This window comes from Protopterus annectens, chromosome 15.part0 (assembly GCF_019279795.1).
Source record: "Protopterus annectens isolate FY-2018-M chromosome 15.part0, PAN1.0, whole genome shotgun sequence".
NCBI classification, from domain to species: domain Eukaryota; kingdom Metazoa; phylum Chordata; order Ceratodontiformes; family Protopteridae; genus Protopterus; species Protopterus annectens.
The window spans coordinates 68025638-68041623 of record NC_056749.1 but is presented as its reverse complement, the minus strand read 5'-3'; positions in this window follow the sequence as shown (position 1 = coordinate 68041623).

Here is a 15986-nt window from a genome sequence, read left to right as displayed (position 1 = left end):
TTTTTTTTCTGCTGTGTTAAACATTCTCTAGTGTTTCCCACTGAAATTAATGTAGCTAGCAGCTGTAGCATAGTCCAGATCCAGGCCTGCTGATTCTGGAACTGTTTGTAGTGGCTTGTTTGTTCTGAACACGTTTTCCAGGCCACCTTGGATTGGAAGGGACCTATCTGCACTTTTGTGAGAGAATTGCATTACTTGGGACCTAGTAAAGGGAGGCCGGTCTAGGGCTTGGAATAAGCATCTTCACTGGTCCTTTTTATTTAGGCCCTGCATCTGAGCAAGTTTCTGCTTGTTTGCACATCCACTGCTGCACCAAAGCCAGACAGTTAAATTCAACAAAATTTCCCTTAAAACCCAGGAAGAAATATCCATTCTCCGAGCTCCTACTTGATAGTTTCTGAAAAGCCAACCCTAATGACAGCAGTCTACAACCTAGTATTATGGACAGTTGGACTATCCCTGTTTCTCCTGCCAACCTTGTTGACTTGGGTCTCTTGACGGAGTATAGCAATTACTTCATGTACACAGACAATCCTCTACTAATAACACAATTTAGTATACAGTGTGAGATATATTTACACCAAGATGAAACAACAGAAGAATCCACAACTTCGTTAACAAATTTATTTCTCTGACGTCTCGGCCGTAGCCTTCAAGGAGTAAAAACCTTACAAATACCAGCACTGAATTTATACTTATTCATAAGGCAATTATACAATAAATCAATTAAATATAAATCAATTCATTGCATCAAATCAATGCTCTCCAATTAAAGTCTTCATTAAGACCATAGGGATACACAGTGTTAAATTTCAAAATATATACAGCTTCTTTATATAATAAAATTTGTTTAATATTAACACTGACATAACGTGAATAATGTATTTGCTCCAAAACAGTACCTTGTAACCCCTCATTTTTACTGTGATGAAAATTTTTTAAAATGCATAGCTACAGAACTTTCTTCCTTATTATTAATGATGTCCCTAGCATGCTCCAAGGGAGGGATTCGGGAAACTAATAATTTTCTAGCCAACACTTCAGATCGTGGGGAGTGCAATTCTTCCCAAAGGAATTCAGCTGGTAACACTTTAACTGTTTGGGATAAATGGGAAGATGATAGACGCAAGCGTTTCCCGAATCCCTTTAATAATGTGGGTCGCAAATTGCCGACATCCATCAGTACTGAAAGTAAGACTTTATTTGATGAACTCGAAAAAAATATGTGGAAAGAGACTGCTACATTTTTTAATATTTGTGGCTTACAGAAGTACATTGATATAGATATAACACCGAGGGGGCTCAGAGTTTATAAAGATCCCACTACCCCCTTTGATTTGCAAAATGACATTGATGCTGCTTTCCACAAACGTTGGGTTGCAGGAGCTCATAAATGTGTTTCCGAATGGGTACACATATTAATCGAACGTGACAGAATTAAACAAAAGGAATTGGGTTCGGAGATAAAAAAACTGTGTGATAATTTATTAGCCTGTACTCCTGCTTCTACTATGGATGATTTCCTTAGTACTATGAATGGGAAATTAAAAGATTATGAGACCTTATTAGTAGAAAGAAAGAAGGGGAAATTACTCAGAGATATACAAGATTATGAGAACAACAGAGCTTTCTTGTCGAGAGCCAATCGTAATAAGCCATGTAAGCGGGTGCAGTTTCAAAGAGACTCTAGGAATGACAGCTATTATAACTCTTCACTTTCAGCGTCGGAAGGTGGCTATACTTCGCAAGAAGAGGCAGAAAATATTGACACAGAATTTCCTGTGATGCCAGCGCCACAACAATCCGAAAGATTTCATCAAACTTTTCGTGGAGAGACAAATAACTTTAACAGAGGTCCACAAGGAAAGAAACGCCAACGTGAATTTTATGGCCCTCCATCAAGAGAACAACCTATACAAGGGGGGCTTAAAAGAGGTAAATGGTGACACTTTTTCCTCTTTATTACTTCCTACAAATGATTATGTTGTGAATTTGTCGGGACATTTTTTCACTGATATTGAACTTGCTGTTCTTAATCGTGGACTAAAGTTCATTCCTACTGTAATTTCTCGTGTACATGAAATGAAGAGTGATGTGTATAGATTTGGTAGAAAGCTTCATTTAAAGAACTTTTTTGATAATATACACAATCGCTCATGCTCTGCATCTTCTGAAGATAGTATGGATGTCTCTTCGGAAAGTTTTTATTCATGTACATCAGGTGAGATTCCTGATGCATATTATAAATTTGATACTGAATGTGTTCAATCAACTAGTTGTTTTATACCTCCAGTTCTAAATAATGATGTTATGCATTTTGTGAATATGTTGAATTTTTCTATTGAATCTGCATTTAGTGAGTTTATGAAAGACAGAGGTAATATACAATATAATTTATGCTTTAAAGAATGGAAAGCTCTGGTAGCATTGAGTAAAAATGGAGAAATTATTTTTAAATCATCTGATAAGGGCAATAAGTTGGTTGTTATGCATTATTCCCAATATCTTAAAATGTGTATGGATAATTTAAATGACCCTGTAGTTTATGAAAAGGTGGGATGGGACTCGTATACTATTGCCCTAAATGAGTATAAAGAATTAATGAATAAAGGAGAAAGGCTAGGTTATTTTTCTGCAACAGATTTAAAAAGCAAATTTAAAATAGAAGGATGTAAAATGGCTACCTTTTATTGTCTCCCTAAAATACATAAAGACTTGAGAGTACCACCTAGGAGACCTATTGTCTCTGGATGTAATTATTTTTTGCATAATTTAGGTGTTTTTTTACATAATTTTCTTTTGACTAAAGTCAAGGTTTTGCCATCCTACATCTCTGATGTCTTTGATTTTTTAGACAAGTTAAGAGATGTTAAATGGAATAAACGTATGTATTGGGTTATGGTTGATGTCAAGAGCCTTTATACCAATATTAGTCATTCTTTTGGTATGGAAGCTGTAAGGTTTTTCTTAGGTGATCATCCGGCCACAGAGTATATTGTTGAACTCATTTATTTTTCTTTAACTAAATACTTTTGTGAATTTAATGATGGTTTGTATCGACAAAAACAAGGCACAGCTATGGGGGCAGCTTTTGCCCCTTTGTATGCTAATCTTGCTATGGGCCTTTTTGAGTCTGAATTTTTATATAGAAATTATTTTTTTTGTAAATATGTTATTAAATATTATAGGTTTGTGGATGACTTGATTTTTTTGTTAGAAGATGGTGAAGCTTTAGTAGATCAATTTATTTTAGATCTACATAATAATAGATTTTCTTTGAAATTTGATGGGTTCAAAAAGGGTGTTTCTATTTCTTTTCTTGACATCATGTTGAATATTGTTGATGGTAAAGATCTAGTGACATCAGTTAATAGAAAGTTTGATGGGGGTATACAATATGTTCATGGCACTAGTTGTCACCCTCCCCATACAATAGAAGCTTTACCGTATGGGGAAATGGTAAGAATTTCTAGACTATGTAATAATGAGGTTGTATTTAATAAGGAACTTAACTCATTAATACAAATGTTTTATCAGAGGGGCTATAGTGAGGAAATAATAACAAATAGCTATAGGCGGTTTTTTGGATATAGGTGTAAAAAAGTTACTAATAATTTGTATAATAGACACCTAGTAAAGTATAATGATATGAATAATAAACAGAAGGATGTGTTATATTTTGTTACAACTTATGGTTGTTTTAGTGTTGAATTGGTTAAAATGATTAACCATTTTTGGAAATATTTTAGTTCTTTAAGTAGTGTGTCATTATGGTTGAATGCACATCTCAAATTTTCTTATAGAAGAGGGAAAAATATTAAAGATTTTTTAGTAAAAAGTAGGTTTATTATGCCTGCAGTCACAGTGTACAACACAGTCTATCTATGAAGGGAACTTCTAGATGTGGTAAATGTAAAGCCTGTAATTTTATAGTTTCTCATTTTTCCTGTATTAATAATGTTAGTTTTAAAACATGTAATCTTTTTAATTGTAATTCTGAGGGGGTGATATATGCACTTAAATTCCCTTGTGATAAATTTTATATTGGAGAGACCAAAAGGGCATTTAAGGTTAGGCTTTTGGAGCATGCTAGGGACATCATTAATAATAAGGAAGAAAGTTCTGTAGCTATGCATTTTAAAAATTTTCATCACAGTAAAAATGAGGGGTTACAAGGTACTGTTTTGGAGCAAATACATTATTCACGTTATGTCCGTGTTAATATTAAACAAATTTTATTATATAAAGAAGCTGTATATATTTTGAAATTTAACACTGTGTATCCCTATGATCTTAATGAAGACTTTAATTGGAGAGCATTGATTTGATGCAATGAATTGATTTATATTTAATTGATTTATTGTATAATTGTCTTATGAATAAGTATAAATTCAGTGCTGGTATTTGTAAGGTTTTTACTCCTTGAAGGCTACGGCTGAGACGTCAGAGAAATAAATTTGTTAACGAAGTTGTGGATTCTTCTGTTGTTTCACCTAGTTCTTCTGCTGGTTCTGGGTTGTTTACATATTTACAGCAAGAATCTAGCGTCCATGCTCTCTCACTCAAAACAGCAACACGGAGAAGGGTGTCAACTCACCCATCACTATGTACTCACACAGTACCACTACTAATACATATACAGCTGCTCATTCATATAGTATGCATCAAACATGTAAATCCACATACACAGAGATTCTCTTGTAGAGCTTACCAAAAGACCAGAGACCTCCAAAACACGAGTCTGCTACAGCTAACACAGTCTCCACAGCACCCATGACACACAGCAACACCAAAGTCCCACCCACCAAGCCTGTAAGGCGTAACACTCAAAAAAACAAGTTTCCTTTTCATTGGAAACTCAATAGTGAGACACAAGGATGTCCCAATCACTGGGTTGGACAAGGAGAAAGTCATGGTCAGCTACCTGTCTGGTGCCAGGATTTTCCAAATCACACAAGCACTCGGGTCTCTCAGCAACAAGTACCTTTATGACTCTGTCATAGTTCATGTTGGTGTGAATGACCTGAGAAGTACCTCCACTGGACTATATGAAGAAAGACATGGCTGAGCTCTCTGAGTACATGTCCCAAGCAGGTATGTCCCTAGCCCTGAACAACATACTACTCACACCTAGAACGATGCCACAGTGTAAACAAAAAATGACTGATTTCAATAATTCGTTTACTTTTTGGTGTCAATCCAAAGGGATCTAGTTCTCGTCTGCATGGGAAGCCATGGTAGACAAACCTCGCTGCTCTGCCAGAGACAGTTTGCAGCTGGCACCCCTAGGCTTTTGGCTGCTGGCAAAGGCTTTTGCCTCCTCCATACCGTCTTTTTAAGGCAAGGTCTCAAAAACAACATTACCAATGTAAAATAAACCAATCAGAACAAACTAAGGGTCATGCTGCTAAATGCTAGGAGCTTTAAACAAAAACTGCACTCTCTGGAAGCACTTCTATCACTAAAAGATGTAGATGTCTTTGCAGTCATATAAACCTGGTTCAGGCCTGAAAGAGTACCCTGGCCCTGCAAGGCTACAATGCCTTCCAGACCTTTAGACTGCAAAATGAACATGTGAAAACCAAAGGAGGCAGTGTTTCAATCTGTATTACAGATAAATTCACCTCCCGTCTAGTTAGACTGAACAACTCCATGGAGTCACTCCAGATCCAGGTTATGGTGGGTAAGACATCCATTCAAATCCTATCCAGTTCTAGATCCCCCTCCATGGGTCACGACATCCACAAAGCCTACTTAACCAAACTGAAGACAATCCAAATTTTACTGAACACACTGGTTATGCGGGATTTCAATTATCCCACCATCAACTGGGAAATCTACTCTAGCCCAAACTCGCTAGCACAAAAGTTTCTTGACTTTATGAATTCAAATGCCCTGGAGCAAATTGACCATACTCTAAGAGGAGCAAACATTCTAAATCTGGTCCTCACCAACATGTCAAATAGGTGCACTGCTGCAACTGTTGGACCCTCATTAGTTAAAATTGACCACAAATCAGTCACCTTTGAACTGACACTAACACCAGAACTCACAAAGGGTGAAATCAGACCAAAAAACTTCACCAAGCCAAACTACACCCTCCCTAGGTGAAAGTATAAATGCAGTCCAAGCCCCACCCGAAGCTGAAAGTGGTATGTATGTATGTATTTATTTACTTATTTGCTTACTGAGAAGGTCCAATGGGCCAAAAAAGTATCCATTTTCAGTGGAGACCCGGGGAGAAAAGCTCCACAATTATTTATACAATACATACATTTGATAAAACTTAATTGGAAAATACAACAAATTTTAAACAATAATCAAAGTTTTTCAAAGTAAGAAAATAATGCAGATTGTACATCATCAACAACAGGTACAAATATGACTCTGTCATTGTACATGTGGGTGTGAATGACCTGAGACGTACCTTCCTGGACTAAATGAAGAGAGACATGGAGGAATTCTTGGATTACGTAGCTCAGGCGGGTATGACCCTAGCCCTGAGTAGCATCCTACCATCACCCAGAATGATACCACAGTACAACCAGAAAATGACCGATTTCAACAACTGGCTAAGTTTCTGGTGTCATTCTAAGGGGATCCAGTATCTGTCTGCCTCTGATGACATGACTGACAGACCTCAATGCTTTGCCAGAGATGGCCTGCATCTGTCACCCCTGGGCTCCCAGATACTGGCCAAGGCTCTTGCCACCCATATAGTGCCGTTTTTTAGGGGGGTGTTCCAAAGACCAAATTACCACCGTAACAGCTACAAACAAATGCATTCTGAGAGTCATGCTGTTCAATGCTAGAAGTCTAAATCTCAAAATGCACTCGCTCGAAGCACTCCTTAAAATGGAGAACATCAACATTTGTGCTGTAACAGAGACCTGATTCAAGGCAACAGAAAGCACCCCTGCACTTCCAGGCTATAACTCATTCCACACATTTCGGCCCCAGAACTTGGACCGAAGCTCCAAAGGTGGTGGTGTTTCCATATTCATAAAGGATATGCACACCTCCAGACTGGCAGCCCAACATAACGCATCTGAGATACTTCAGGTGCAGCTAACACTAGGTAAAACAGTGATTCAGGTTGTAGCCTGCTATAGGTCTCCAACTATGTCCCAAGACTCACACTCCATGTTCCTAAGCACCCTGGAAAATATTAGGGTCCACCCTAACACTCTCATATGGGGTGACTTCAACTACCTCTCCATTAATTGGGAAAACTACTCATGTACCAATACACTTGCCCAATGCTTTCTGGAATTCATTAATTCCAATGCTCTGAACCAGCTCGTTCTTACCCCCACTAGAGGTAGCAACATCCTTGACCTGGTCATTACTAACATGGGCGACCATTGCTCTACACCAATAGTCAACTCTTCCCTGGTTAGATCCGACCACAAACTATTCACCTTGGAAATCCACATCCTTCCCACCCCCAAATGTAACCACCATGAAAAACTTCTCCAAGCCTAACTTTGGGCTCCTAAAAACAGAGGTGGCTAACTTCACGGTACCCATGCACATGCAGAATAGTTGCATGACTGCCGAATCATACACCAATGGACTGTACGAACACATACACAAATGCATGGATCTCGCCATACCCAATAGAACTAAGACACTCTCCTCAAAAAAAAAAAAGGAAGCTAATCTGGTGGTCCCCTATCATAAACAAACTCTACAACAGGAGGAGGAAATTGATGCGGAATAAGGCAAAGTCCCAAGACTGGAAAAACTCCCTTATTAGCCTCAACAAAAGGTTGAGATCCCTCATCAAATCCTCTAAAGCTAGCTATGAAAACAGAATTGCAGCAGATAGTAAAGACAACCACAAGGCCTTCTATAGTTATGTAAAGAATCTCCACGGCAATACCCAGATTTGCTCTGAGCTACTCCACAATGGTACCTCCTATACCGAGCCAACAGATATTGCCAATATACTGACCAACAGATTCAGTGCTAACTTTACCCACCCCCCCAAAGGACCAATCACAATACCAGTAGATTGCCAGGCACCCAGTATTACTGCTGCACAGGTTAAAACAGCACTGTCCAAGGCCAAGAATACAGCTTCTATGGGACCTGACAATATCCCTGGCTGTGTTCTACATGAACTACAGAGTGGAATGGCACCTCACCTGTGTGCTCTGTTCAATCACAGCCTCACCTCAGGCTTTGTCCCTAGCGAATGGCGCACTACTACAGTCATCCCTCTCCACAAAGGAGGAGCGACTAGAGACCTCGGGAATTATCGCCCAATTAGCCTGATGAGTCTGATATGCAAAGCTATGGAATGCATCATCATGGACCTAATAAACAAGGATATAGGGAATCTCCAAACTCTGGATCCTACACAGTTTGGTTTTGTGAAGGGTAGATCATGCCTGCTCAACTTGGTCGACTTCTTTGAGTCAGTCACCAGAGCTGCGGATGAAGGCAAAGTGGTTCATACAGCCTACCTTGATCTGCCTAAGACCTTTGATACCATTCCCCACTCAGGAATCAAAGAAAAACTCAGTAAGCTTCGCATCAACCCCTATATCACTAGGTGGGTTGCAAACTGGCTCACAGATGGAACCCACAGCATGAAAGTAGCTAACTCCAAGTCAGACTAACAATTAGTCATGAGTGGAGTTCCACAGGGTTCGGTCCTGGGCCCTCTCCTACTTGGTATCTATTTCTCTGAAGTCCAGGCCAACAAGAAGGGACTCTGGATGACAAAGTTTGCAGACGATTGCAAGTTGGAGCTATTATTAACTCCCCAAGTGATGTTGACATCCTACAGAAAAGGCTTCAATGACACCAACGACTGGTGCCAGAACCATGGCCTTAAGCTCAATGCCAAAAAATGTGTCGTCATCCCCCTTGAGAAAAACCCAGTTCCCTTGAATTACCACACTGATGGTAGTCCACTGAATGCAGAAGGCGTTATAAGAGATCTGGGAACACAGGTTGACAGCAACCTCTCTTTTGACTACCATGTTGCCACTGTGGTCAGAAAGTCCTATGTGGCACATCTCATTACTAAGGGTTTTGCATCTAGGATAAAGTGGTCATTAGCTCCCTCTACTCTTCCCTCACTAGGCCAATCATCGAGTACAATGCCCCATTTGGTATGTACCTCACTAGACACCTGCAGCAACTGGACAGGGCCCAAAAGTACCTCACAAAGAGGATCCTAGGCCTTAAACACTTGTCCTATATGGACAGACTCAAAACACTCCAACTATTCTCTGTCTCATATCGCATACTTGGTGGCGATCTCTGCTTGACTTTCAAAGCCATGTCTGACCCAGCTCTGTTAGAAATGCTACTTCTAAAGAAATCCCAATCCCTCCACACCACACGCTCCAGAGACCTCAACCTCATTACCACGATCAAAAGAACATGCTGAAGGGACAGGTTCATAACCCAGAGACTGCCTGTGCTATGGAATAAACTTCCCATACATGTCAAGCACAGCACCTCACTGGCCCTCTTCATGAGAAATCTTGATGAGTGGATGGGAAATAGAAAATTCACTCCAGGGATCACTCCAGTGGCTCTACTCGACAGAGGCACTAGGAACTAAGGTTGGGTGGCACAATGCCAGGGTAATCCTATGGGCTAGGCTTGTAAAGGCTCCAGGGCCATTAGCCTAGTACACACCTATGAACCTATAAATCAACTGACATTACATGTATACATAGATACAGAAATAGATTATCACTCACGGATAAAGGTGTGGTTTTAGGAGGTAATATAGGATGGATTTATGGAACAAGGGGAAAAGTAGTAGGAGAGAGATAGGAACAAGCACAAGAGCAAGAAAAGAGAAGCATAGCTAGTGTATCTAAATGAAGGTAGAAGAAAGTTCCATAGTCTAGCAGTGGAAAAGGAGTGGAGCATTTGACCAGTGGAGAGGTTAGGGTTTTCTACTTGCAAGAGTATTTGATTTTCATAGTGAAAAGGTCTGATTAGTGTGGAATAGTGTAACAGAGAAGAAAAGTGCAGGTGGATGGACTGAATGTTAATACTAGCAGTAAGAAGAGATTAGCTTACCAGGTACCTTGGACATATTAAGTAATGGCAGAGGTGGAAATTTTGCAGTTACATATCCTGTTAATGAGGAAGTAGTTATTAAGAGCATTTTTAAAGCGGTAAAGATTATGCTGAAGTCAGATGGGTGTTGGTTGGGTGTTCCATTTTTTGGCCATGGTCCATGAGTATAATAACTGTCCTGCTGGAATTTTGGGTTTATGGACTTGAAGCAGCTACTGTTGCTCAGAGTGCAGAGACCAAGTTGGGTTATATAGGGAGACTAGAGAGTTAAACACAGGCAGTCTTGTGGTTTGTAAATAAGTTTGTGAGTAATTGTGAGCTGGAGGAATAGCAGGCAATGAGGAAGTCTGGTCCATTGTAACTTAATGAGGGCAATACAGTGGTGAGTTGAGTGGTGGGAGTTAGTAGCAAATTTAGCGATCTTATTATAGCATGTTTCTAGTTTTGACAGTAGGAAAGATTGCAGATTGGTTAATAATGCTGTGCCGTAGGTTAGAAAAGGCAAAAGGTATGCCTGTGCAAGAGTTTGTTTAGATGGGAGAGAGAGGAACATACTGTGTCTATAAAGCAGTCCTAGCTTTGTGTGGGTCTTAGAGATATTATTTTGAATATGCAAGTCAAATTTAAGATTTTCATCAGTTATGATGCCTAACAATTTGATGTGAGCTACTATCTCAATTTTTGTAGTGTTGATAGAGTGTATGCTGTGGTTGGTTTATTTAAATGGAATTGTCTTGTGTGTGTGAAAATCATGAGTTTAGTTTTTTAGGGTTAAGAGAAAGATGATGATTGTGAAGCCATGTCTCCACAGTGGAAAAAGTTGCCTGGGTTTATTACTGAAGTATATTTGCATTGGGAGCAGAACAGACTATGGTGGAGTCGTCTGTGTACTGGACAAGGGAGCCCTGTGGGATAGCCAGGTGTAGATTATTTATAAAAATATTAGATAACAGGGGGCCCAAAATAGAACCTTGGGGGATATCTGTGGGGTTAAGAAGATAGGGGGAAATGGAGTTTTTCCATTTAACAGCATGTTCTCTATTGGAGAGAGAGATTTTAAACAAAATAGAAGTTATGTTCTTACCATAACGTTCCATGTTAGTTGTCTTCTTCTCGCCTTCTTCTTGCTGGATGGGTTCGGAGCCGACCTCGGCTCCGACTCGGCCACTCTAAAAGGTCGAGAGTTGGTTCCACCGGCTCGAGGCTCCCCTTATATCCCACAATGCTAGGCGTGAGTTACCTCAGATCTCGTTTGTAAGCTAGGCCCAGCTATAATAGTAATAGAATAACTATAAACAAAGTCCACCTCTATAAACCAGGGAGAAGAGAAGGGTGACCTACATCCTGATCCAGGAAAATATGCACAGCAGCATATACCTAAAGTAAAGAGGTGGTAGAAAGAGAGGTCACAATCAAACTCCTCTAGGTCTGTCCAGGCCAGGGGGAAGGAGGGTGGGACAAGAAGAAGGCGAGAAGAAGACAACTAACATGGAACGTTATGGTAAGAACATAACTTCTATATGTTAAGTTGTCTATCTCGCCTTCATTCTTGCTGGATGGGACCGTCCTAGCACCTTGTCCCGGTGGCCTAACGGAACAGACTCTTGAGAACAGTGGAACCAAAGTTAGCTCTATGCCTAGAAGCTAAATCCAACTTATAATGAGAGATGAAAGTGTGAGGAGTAGCCCAAGTAGCGGCTGCACAAATGGTGTCAATAGGCAGTCTGTCTTGGAAGGCTATAGAAGTAGCCAAAGCTCTGGTAGAATGGGCTTTAGGTTTGTTAGGCAGCTTTTGGTGTCTAATTTCATAAACAAGGGAAATTAGAGATGTTAGCCATCTGGATAATGATACCTTTGAAACTGAAAGTCCCTTTCTGCCTTCTGCATAAGAGACAAACAGCTGGTCAGATTTTCTGAATTGTTTGGTTCTATCCAAATAGTACCTTAACTGACGACGAACATCTAGCCAATGCAATTTTTGTTCAGACCTATTAGAATATTCTGAAAAAAACACAGGGAGGTCAATGCTTTGATTTAGGTTAGACGCCGAGGCTATCTTAGGTAAAAAAGATGGGTTGGTTCGTAAAGATACCCTGTCCTTATGGAACAACAGATAAGGAGGTCGACAGCTGAGTGCATGAATTTCTGAAACTCTTCTAGCTGAAGTAATAGCTACCAGAAAAAGAGTCTTCCATGATAGCAATTTTAAAGAACAGGAGGCTGCAGGTTCGAAAGGGGAGAGAATCAAAGAACTGAGAACTACATTTAGGTCCCAAGGAGGAGGAGGATTTCTTATCGGAGGTCTGAGTAGAAAAACTCCCTTCAAAAAAGCTTTGCAAAGCTTGTGGGACATGATGGCAGACTCTGAAATGCCCACATGAAAGTTAGAAATAGCTGCCAATTGAACTTTAAGAGTAGAAGGAGATGAACCTGCATGGAAGAGTTCAGCTAGAAAATCAAGGACCATTTGGATGGAAGCAGTGAAAGGATCTATGTCCCTTCCTTGAGCCCACTATAAACGCTTCCACTTACTCAAATAAATCTTCTAGTGGAAGATTTATGGAAGCTACCAAAATATCTCGGACAGAGTGAGATATTTGAGGAAGCCTGGCTAAGGTTGGAATTGGAGGAACCAAGCAGTGAGGTTCAGAGAGGGAAGGCCGCGATGAAACTGACCCGACTGATGGATCAAAAGATCTGGAACTAGGTCCAGATGCCAAGGTCGCTCCAACAGAAATTGATGTAGAAAGGGGAACCAAACCTGTCGAGGCCAGTAAGGAGCAATGAGGATCAACGAGGCCTTCTGAGCGATAGCTTTCTGTATCACTTGAGAGATTAGTGGGAAGGGAGGAAATGCATACAGAAGTCCCCGGGGCCAAACTTGGACTAGAGCGTCTCTGCTGGGCTGACCTGGTAGAGGGAATAGGGTGAAATAATCTCTGCACTTGCTGTTTTGGGAGTAGCAAGAAGGTCGTAAAGGCTGACCCCACTTGAGAAAAATTTCTCTCACAACAGAGTCTTTCAGAGACCACTCGTGAGGCATGAGGATAGCTCTGCTCAACTTGTCCGCGATTTGATTGGACTTCCCGGGATGTGCGTTGCTATCAGAAACCGCTGAGAAGAAATCGCCCATTGCCACAGTCTGAGTGCTTCTCGACACAGGGGGTAGGACCTGGTTCCGCCTTGTTTGTTGATATACCACACTACAGACATATTGTCCGTCTGGATTGCTATCGTTCCCAAGGGAAGAGAGTCTTGAAGGGCTTGCAACGCTAAAAGCACTGCTCTCATCTCTAGAACATTTATGTGCAAGTGGCATTCGTGGGGTTGCCATGTCCCCTGGACAGTTCTGCCCTGATAATGCCCCCCCCACCCGATCAGGGAGGCGTCCGTTGTCAGAGTAGCAACCGGAGGGGAAGGGACAAAGGGTCTTCCCAATAAGAGCTGAGGGGAAGACATCCACCACAGAAGATGATTCCTGCATGTCTGCGTAATCATAATGGTGTGGGACATCGGAAGTTGCTGGTATGACCATTGCGTGAAGAGCATCCATTGAAGGATTCTCATGTGGAACCTGGCTAATGGAAGCAGAGGTATGGCAGCCACCATAATTCCCAACACTTTCAGAACTAACCTGGCTTTGACTCTGTTGCTGCTGAAGAGGAGTGAGACCAGTTTGTGTATGTCTGCTATTCTCTGATGTGTTAGTCTCGCAGACATGTTGACTGTGTCTAGATTTGCGCCTATGAAGGTAATAGTACGACAAGGCGACAAAACAGACTTTTCGCAATTTATTGAAATGCCTAAGTTTTGACAAATCCGAAAGGTGTAGTCCCTGGCCATTAGGAGAAGATGCTTGGTGGGAGCTGTGAGGAGCCAGTCGTCCAAATATGGAAACACCTGGAATCCTTGTCGTCTCAGGTGAGAAGCTACCACTGCCATGCATTTGGTAAACACCCGGGGGGCAGTGGTGAGACCAAAGGGCAGGGCCCTGAATTGAAAATGACTGGTTCCCAGCCTGAAGCGGAGGAATCTTCTGGAGCGTCTGTTCATTTTTATGTGATAGTGCATCCTGAAGGTCTATAGAGCACATCCAGTTTCCTTTCCCAAAAGGGGAAGGATGGACTGCAGCGTGACCATCCAAAATCTTGTTTTCTTGACTGACTTGTTCAAGATACTGAGATCCAAAATTGGTCTCCAGTCCCCTGTTTTCTTTGGAACTAAAAAGAACCTGGAGTAGATTCCGGATCCTTGCTGGTCTGCTGGAACTGGCTGAATTGCTCTTTTTGCAAGCAGCTTTGAAATTTCGAAAGCTGCAAGATCCCTTTGTGGGGGTGGAACATCTGGTAAGGATTTTTCTGCTTGGTTTGGTATGCGCAAGAAGGGTATGGAATAGCCTTCGAAATGATGGACTGTACCCATTTGTCTTGGAGTCAGGGATAGCCAGGCTTCTGGGTACAGTGACAATCTTCCCCCGACTGCCTCCGAAGGTGGGCAGTCGGGCAACACCTCAGGGATGCTGAAAGGGCTTATCAGAGAAGACTTCCCGATTGCCCTGGTTCTGCGGACCCCCCCTGCCTCTAGGGCTTATCGTCTACCATTGTTGTTCCCCTCTGCCTCTGGCGGGGAACCGACTTTGTGCGTCAGGCGAAGTCCCTTGAGATTGTTTGTGGAACCACATTTTCCCACTTTTCTGGCCTTTGGGGTAAGGCCTAGAAGGAGTAGAAAAGCGGACTCCGACGGCAGAAAGAGTCTTGCCATCTGTCTCAAGCACCTAGTCAAGGTCTCTTTCACTTGAGGACCAAGAGAGATGATCCATCAAACGGGAATTAGTGAAAGACGCTTTTAAGGGGTCCAAAAGTTGCATAGCATCCAGGCATGCCTGCGTAAGGCTCACACACCTGTCCCTGCGGCCCTGCTCGCTCCATCAGCCGCATAAGAAAGGAGGCGCATGGAGGAGTTAGCTATGGAGTTCAGGGGTAGCCAGCTGAGTGTTCATCTTGTCTTGAAAACCTGCAGCCGTAGGATCCTTCAACATGTCACTCGCTTCTTTGATCAAGTCTCTTTGAAGACGCAGTAAAATGGCATGGGTAGTTCAGCTAACGCGCCTTAGCAAAGGTCGCTGACGAGAACATCCGCTTCCGCACCTGTCCATAGACCTAGATTCTTTGTTAGGGGATGAACAGGCACTGAAGGATCAGCTAGTTCCTTCTTGGTGGCAGCAGCTACCACCATAGCATCCACAGAAACACCTTTGTGAGAAATTGTTTGTCAGTTGGTGCTGTTATAAATTTGGAGGGTCTCCTGGGGATAGGGTCCACTGAATCAGGAGCCGGCCGGGCCTGCTTTGCAACCGCCTGCATGAGGGGATGAAAGGGGGGGGACACCCAGGAGGTGGAAGGGCGAGAGCCAAACGCCTTAAGATACACAGATGCATCCTCCGAAGGGTTAAGGGCTGGCCAATTTCCCCTCTGTTTCAGGATCTCTAGAATGTCTGCAAAGAGACATCTTCAGAAGACGTGGGAACCCTGGAATCCTCTAAATCTGTGTCAGAGGTGACAGACTCAGGTGAGTCTATGTGCTTCCTCTTACACTTCTCTTCCTAGGGGCTCCCCTGCCAATTCAGGAGAGGCCTCGGAAGAGGATGAGATCCCCACAGGGGATTCTTGAGAGCTTGCTCTCTGCGGTCTGGGATGAGGGAGTGAGTCACATAACCAAAGGCACCGAGTGGGAGGGGCGGACGGAGCCGACTGTGGAGTCGAACAAGGTTCCAACACACTCCGATGACCCCGAATGCACCCCCTGTCAGGCAGAGCCAGAGGTCCCCGCTCCGAGAAGCTGAGAACCTCCCTCGGCACCGACAGAGATGGCTCGAGGCGCATATCGGAGCCGAACTCACCAGCGCGCACCGAGAGGGAGAGGGGTCGGACAAG